This window comes from Schistocerca cancellata, unplaced genomic scaffold, assembly GCF_023864275.1.
Source record: "Schistocerca cancellata isolate TAMUIC-IGC-003103 unplaced genomic scaffold, iqSchCanc2.1 HiC_scaffold_1127, whole genome shotgun sequence".
Lineage (NCBI taxonomy): Eukaryota > Metazoa > Arthropoda > Insecta > Orthoptera > Acrididae > Schistocerca > Schistocerca cancellata.
In genome coordinates, this window is record NW_026047126.1 from 21,328 (window position 1) to 28,015 (window position 6,688).

General features: G+C 55.3%; 7 non-coding genes across 7 annotated transcripts; all 7 read left to right on the forward strand.

The window, feature by feature from the left end:
• The first annotated feature begins 525 nt into the window (after positions 1–525).
• LOC126159276 (5S ribosomal RNA) lies at positions 526–644 on the forward strand. Its single transcript, XR_007534188.1, has one exon. It is a non-coding gene; the product is annotated as a 5S ribosomal RNA (ribosomal RNA).
• An 845-nt stretch (positions 645–1,489) lies between these two features.
• Positions 1,490–1,608, forward strand: LOC126159253 (5S ribosomal RNA). The gene has a single exon (XR_007534168.1). It is a non-coding gene; the product is annotated as a 5S ribosomal RNA (ribosomal RNA).
• An 850-nt stretch (positions 1,609–2,458) lies between these two features.
• On the forward strand, positions 2,459–2,577 carry LOC126159277 (5S ribosomal RNA). Its single transcript, XR_007534189.1, has one exon. It is a non-coding gene; the product is annotated as a 5S ribosomal RNA (ribosomal RNA).
• An 845-nt stretch (positions 2,578–3,422) lies between these two features.
• On the forward strand, positions 3,423–3,541 carry LOC126159255 (5S ribosomal RNA). The gene has a single exon (XR_007534169.1). It is a non-coding gene; the product is annotated as a 5S ribosomal RNA (ribosomal RNA).
• Positions 3,542–4,391: 850 nt separating this feature from the next.
• LOC126159278 (5S ribosomal RNA) lies at positions 4,392–4,510 on the forward strand. The gene has a single exon (XR_007534190.1). It is a non-coding gene; the product is annotated as a 5S ribosomal RNA (ribosomal RNA).
• An 845-nt stretch (positions 4,511–5,355) lies between these two features.
• LOC126159279 (5S ribosomal RNA) lies at positions 5,356–5,474 on the forward strand. The gene has a single exon (XR_007534191.1). It is a non-coding gene; the product is annotated as a 5S ribosomal RNA (ribosomal RNA).
• An 845-nt stretch (positions 5,475–6,319) lies between these two features.
• On the forward strand, positions 6,320–6,438 carry LOC126159256 (5S ribosomal RNA). Its single transcript, XR_007534170.1, has one exon. It is a non-coding gene; the product is annotated as a 5S ribosomal RNA (ribosomal RNA).
• Positions 6,439–6,688: the final 250 nt, after the last annotated feature.

Consider the following 6,688-nt stretch of genomic DNA (forward strand, 5'->3'; position numbering starts at 1 on the left):
GTTTGTCGTGCTTGCGCTGTCATATGGACCACGACCCGAGCGGCAGCGAGCGGCAGTCGAGCAAAGTCGGGACAAGTCGGGACGGGGACAGGGACAGGGATAGGAATGGTGCGAATGCACTGCAAATTACGCAGACACCTGGTGTGAGGCGAGGCGAGGCGAGGCGAGGCGAGGAAGCCCACATCGCTACCAGTGGGCCCTCCAGCACGACACTGCCGCACCCCGCACAGGCCCTCCGCTGAACACCAGGGACAAGATGCGTCCTCCGCTAGTGTCGAAGGCTGCACGCGCCCAGCGAATGACAGGGGGTGCAACGAGCAGCAGTGCGTCTCACACACGCGGCGGTGCGCCCGCCAATTCGGCCGTCACTCTGCTGGGACGCCGGGCGCGCCTCCCCGCGCCGTCCTCGAGGAACTGGCGGTTGCGGAAGGAAGCGCTTTCGTCAAATGCGGCCGAAAACTAACATTTTGTGTGTTGGGAGAAAAGCCGAAAGCGAATTCTGCCGTGCTCCTACTTTAGATGAGCGCCAACGGCCATACCATGATGAATACACCGGTTCTCGTCCGATCACCGAAGTTAAGCGTCATCGGGCCCGGCTAGTACTTGGATGGGTGACCGCCTGGGAAACCCGGGTGCTGTTGGCTCCCTTCCTGTTTTTTTTTGTTATGTCGCCAGCCCAATTTTCAAACTACCTTTCTGTTGTGACAAAGATGCTTCCTTAAGCCTTTTAAACTACTGTAATGGTACGAAAATGCAGTAATTAACTCAGTTTGAGGGAGAATGTGCTAACCAAGTTTGCCAAGAAGACTTTGAAAACGACAAAACAGTACGAATCGGCAGGTGACTTCTGAAATACGTCACCGCCTATTGTTGTGTAGGAGTTTAGAGTTCCAAATTTGATTTGTAACCACGAATTTATTCCTTAGTCGTCTCGTCTCGTCTCGTCTCGTCTCGTCCCGCAGACGTTTGTCGTGCTTGCGCTGTCATATGGACCACGACCCGAGCGGCAGCGAGCGGCAGTCGAGCAAAGTCGGGACAAGTCGGGACGGGGACAGGGACAGGGATAGGAATGGTGCGAATGCACTGCAAATTACGCAGACACCTGGTGTGAGGCGAGGCGAGGCGAGGCGAGGCGAGGAAGCCCACATCGCTACCAGTGGGCCCTCCAGCACGACACTGCCGCACCCCGCACAGGCCCTCCGCTGAACACCAGGGACAAGATGCGTCCTCCGCTAGTGTCGAAGGCTGCACGCGCCCAGCGAATGACAGGGGGTGCAACGAGCAGCAGTGCGTCTCACACACGCGGCGGTGCGCCCGCCAATTCGGCCGTCACTCTGCTGGGACGCCGGGCGCGCCTCCCCGCGCCGTCCTCGAGGAACTGGCGGTTGCGGAAGGAAGCGCTTTCGTCAAATGCGGCCGAAAACTAACATTTTGTGTGTTGGGAGAAAAGCCGAACGCGAATTCTGCCGTGCTCCTACATTAGATGAGCGCCAACGGCCATACCATGATGAATACACCGGTTCTCGTCCGATCACCGAAGTTAAGCATCATCGGGCCCGGCTAGTACTTGGATGGGTGACCGCCTGGGAAACCCGGGTGCTGTTGGCTCCCTTCCTGTTTTTTTTTTTTTTGTTATGTCGCCAGCCCAATTTTCAAACTACCTTTCTGTTGTGACAAAGATGCTTCCTTAAGCCTTTTAAACTACTGTAATGGTACGAAAATGCAGTAATTAACTCAGTTTGAGGGAGAATGTGCTAACCAAGTTTGCCAAGAAGACTTTGAAAACGACAAAACAGTACGAATCGGCAGGTGACTTCTGAAATACGTCACCGCCTATTGTTGTGTAGGAGTTTAGAGTTCCAAATTTGATTTGTAACCACGAATTTATTCCTTAGTCGTCTCGTCTCGTCTCGTCTCGTCTCCTCCCGCAGACGTTTGTCGTGCTTGCGCTGTCATATGGACCACGACCCGAGCGGCAGCGAGCGGCAGTCGAGCAAAGTCGGGACAAGTCGGGACGGGGACAGGGACAGGGATAGGAATGGTGCGAATGCACTGCAAATTACGCAGACACCTGGTGTGAGGCGAGGCGAGGCGAGGCGAGGCGAGGAAGCCCACATCGCTACCAGTGGGCCCTCCAGCACGACACTGCCGCACCCCGCACAGGCCCTCCGCTGAACACCAGGGACAAGATGCGTCCTCCGCTAGTGTCGAAGGCTGCACGCGCCCAGCGAATGACAGGGGGTGCAACGAGCAGCAGTGCGTCTCACACACGCGGCGGTGCGCCCGCCAATTCGGCCGTCACTCTGCTGGGACGCCGGGCGCGCCTCCCCGCGCCGTCCTCGAGGAACTGGCGGTTGCGGAAGGAAGCGCTTTCGTCAAATGCGGCCGAAAACTAACATTTTGTGTGTTGGGAGAAAAGCCGAAAGCGAATTCTGCCGTGCTCCTACTTTAGATGAGCGCCAACGGCCATACCATGATGAATACACCGGTTCTCGTCCGATCACCGAAGTTAAGCGTCATCGGGCCCGGCTAGTACTTGGATGGGTGACCGCCTGGGAAACCCGGGTGCTGTTGGCTCCCTTCCTGTTTTTTTTTGTTATGTCGCCAGCCCAATTTTCAAACTACCTTTCTGTTGTGACAAAGATGCTTCCTTAAGCCTTTTAAACTACTGTAATGGTACGAAAATGCAGTAATTAACTCAGTTTGAGGGAGAATGTGCTAACCAAGTTTGCCAAGAAGACTTTGAAAACGACAAAACAGTACGAATCGGCAGGTGACTTCTGAAATACGTCACCGCCTATTGTTGTGTAGGAGTTTAGAGTTCCAAATTTGATTTGTAACCACGAATTTATTCCTTAGTCGTCTCGTCTCGTCTCGTCTCGTCTCGTCCCGCAGACGTTTGTCGTGCTTGCGCTGTCATATGGACCACGACCCGAGCGGCAGCGAGCGGCAGTCGAGCAAAGTCGGGACAAGTCGGGACGGGGACAGGGACAGGGATAGGAATGGTGCGAATGCACTGCAAATTACGCAGACACCTGGTGTGAGGCGAGGCGAGGCGAGGCGAGGCGAGGAAGCCCACATCGCTACCAGTGGGCCCTCCAGCACGACACTGCCGCACCCCGCACAGGCCCTCCGCTGAACACCAGGGACAAGATGCGTCCTCCGCTAGTGTCGAAGGCTGCACGCGCCCAGCGAATGACAGGGGGTGCAACGAGCAGCAGTGCGTCTCACACACGCGGCGGTGCGCCCGCCAATTCGGCCGTCACTCTGCTGGGACGCCGGGCGCGCCTCCCCGCGCCGTCCTCGAGGAACTGGCGGTTGCGGAAGGAAGCGCTTTCGTCAAATGCGGCCGAAAACTAACATTTTGTGTGTTGGGAGAAAAGCCGAACGCGAATTCTGCCGTGCTCCTACATTAGATGAGCGCCAACGGCCATACCATGATGAATACACCGGTTCTCGTCCGATCACCGAAGTTAAGCATCATCGGGCCCGGCTAGTACTTGGATGGGTGACCGCCTGGGAAACCCGGGTGCTGTTGGCTCCCTTCCTGTTTTTTTTTTTTTTGTTATGTCGCCAGCCCAATTTTCAAACTACCTTTCTGTTGTGACAAAGATGCTTCCTTAAGCCTTTTAAACTACTGTAATGGTACGAAAATGCAGTAATTAACTCAGTTTGAGGGAGAATGTGCTAACCAAGTTTGCCAAGAAGACTTTGAAAACGACAAAACAGTACGAATCGGCAGGTGACTTCTGAAATACGTCACCGCCTATTGTTGTGTAGGAGTTTAGAGTTCCAAATTTGATTTGTAACCACGAATTTATTCCTTAGTCGTCTCGTCTCGTCTCGTCTCGTCTCCTCCCGCAGACGTTTGTCGTGCTTGCGCTGTCATATGGACCACGACCCGAGCGGCAGCGAGCGGCAGTCGAGCAAAGTCGGGACAAGTCGGGACGGGGACAGGGACAGGGATAGGAATGGTGCGAATGCACTGCAAATTACGCAGACACCTGGTGTGAGGCGAGGCGAGGCGAGGCGAGGCGAGGAAGCCCACATCGCTACCAGTGGGCCCTCCAGCACGACACTGCCGCACCCCGCACAGGCCCTCCGCTGAACACCAGGGACAAGATGCGTCCTCCGCTAGTGTCGAAGGCTGCACGCGCCCAGCGAATGACAGGGGGTGCAACGAGCAGCAGTGCGTCTCACACACGCGGCGGTGCGCCCGCCAATTCGGCCGTCACTCTGCTGGGACGCCGGGCGCGCCTCCCCGCGCCGTCCTCGAGGAACTGGCGGTTGCGGAAGGAAGCGCTTTCGTCAAATGCGGCCGAAAACTAACATTTTGTGTGTTGGGAGAAAAGCCGAAAGCGAATTCTGCCGTGCTCCTACTTTAGATGAGCGCCAACGGCCATACCATGATGAATACACCGGTTCTCGTCCGATCACCGAAGTTAAGCGTCATCGGGCCCGGCTAGTACTTGGATGGGTGACCGCCTGGGAAACCCGGGTGCTGTTGGCTCCCTTCCTGTTTTTTTTTGTTATGTCGCCAGCCCAATTTTCAAACTACCTTTCTGTTGTGACAAAGATGCTTCCTTAAGCCTTTTAAACTACTGTAATGGTACGAAAATGCAGTAATTAACTCAGTTTGAGGGAGAATGTGCTAACCAAGTTTGCCAAGAAGACTTTGAAAACGACAAAACAGTACGAATCGGCAGGTGACTTCTGAAATACGTCACCGCCTATTGTTGTGTAGGAGTTTAGAGTTCCAAATTTGATTTGTAACCACGAATTTATTCCTTAGTCGTCTCGTCTCGTCTCGTCTCGTCTCGTCCCGCAGACGTTTGTCGTGCTTGCGCTGTCATATGGACCACGACCCGAGCGGCAGCGAGCGGCAGTCGAGCAAAGTCGGGACAAGTCGGGACGGGGACAGGGACAGGGATAGGAATGGTGCGAATGCACTGCAAATTACGCAGACACCTGGTGTGAGGCGAGGCGAGGCGAGGCGAGGCGAGGAAGCCCACATCGCTACCAGTGGGCCCTCCAGCACGACACTGCCGCACCCCGCACAGGCCCTCCGCTGAACACCAGGGACAAGATGCGTCCTCCGCTAGTGTCGAAGGCTGCACGCGCCCAGCGAATGACAGGGGGTGCAACGAGCAGCAGTGCGTCTCACACACGCGGCGGTGCGCCCGCCAATTCGGCCGTCACTCTGCTGGGACGCCGGGCGCGCCTCCCCGCGCCGTCCTCGAGGAACTGGCGGTTGCGGAAGGAAGCGCTTTCGTCAAATGCGGCCGAAAACTAACATTTTGTGTGTTGGGAGAAAAGCCGAAAGCGAATTCTGCCGTGCTCCTACTTTAGATGAGCGCCAACGGCCATACCATGATGAATACACCGGTTCTCGTCCGATCACCGAAGTTAAGCGTCATCGGGCCCGGCTAGTACTTGGATGGGTGACCGCCTGGGAAACCCGGGTGCTGTTGGCTCCCTTCCTGTTTTTTTTTGTTATGTCGCCAGCCCAATTTTCAAACTACCTTTCTGTTGTGACAAAGATGCTTCCTTAAGCCTTTTAAACTACTGTAATGGTACGAAAATGCAGTAATTAACTCAGTTTGAGGGAGAATGTGCTAACCAAGTTTGCCAAGAAGACTTTGAAAACGACAAAACAGTACGAATCGGCAGGTGACTTCTGAAATACGTCACCGCCTATTGTTGTGTAGGAGTTTAGAGTTCCAAATTTGATTTGTAACCACGAATTTATTCCTTAGTCGTCTCGTCTCGTCTCGTCTCGTCTCGTCCCGCAGACGTTTGTCGTGCTTGCGCTGTCATATGGACCACGACCCGAGCGGCAGCGAGCGGCAGTCGAGCAAAGTCGGGACAAGTCGGGACGGGGACAGGGACAGGGATAGGAATGGTGCGAATGCACTGCAAATTACGCAGACACCTGGTGTGAGGCGAGGCGAGGCGAGGCGAGGCGAGGAAGCCCACATCGCTACCAGTGGGCCCTCCAGCACGACACTGCCGCACCCCGCACAGGCCCTCCGCTGAACACCAGGGACAAGATGCGTCCTCCGCTAGTGTCGAAGGCTGCACGCGCCCAGCGAATGACAGGGGGTGCAACGAGCAGCAGTGCGTCTCACACACGCGGCGGTGCGCCCGCCAATTCGGCCGTCACTCTGCTGGGACGCCGGGCGCGCCTCCCCGCGCCGTCCTCGAGGAACTGGCGGTTGCGGAAGGAAGCGCTTTCGTCAAATGCGGCCGAAAACTAACATTTTGTGTGTTGGGAGAAAAGCCGAACGCGAATTCTGCCGTGCTCCTACATTAGATGAGCGCCAACGGCCATACCATGATGAATACACCGGTTCTCGTCCGATCACCGAAGTTAAGCATCATCGGGCCCGGCTAGTACTTGGATGGGTGACCGCCTGGGAAACCCGGGTGCTGTTGGCTCCCTTCCTGTTTTTTTTTTTTTTGTTATGTCGCCAGCCCAATTTTCAAACTACCTTTCTGTTGTGACAAAGATGCTTCCTTAAGCCTTTTAAACTACTGTAATGGTACGAAAATGCAGTAATTAACTCAGTTTGAGGGAGAATGTGCTAACCAAGTTTGCCAAGAAGACTTTGAAAACGACAAAACAGTACGAATCGGCAGGTGACTTCTGAAATACGTCACCGCCTATTGTTGTGTAGGAGTTTAGAGT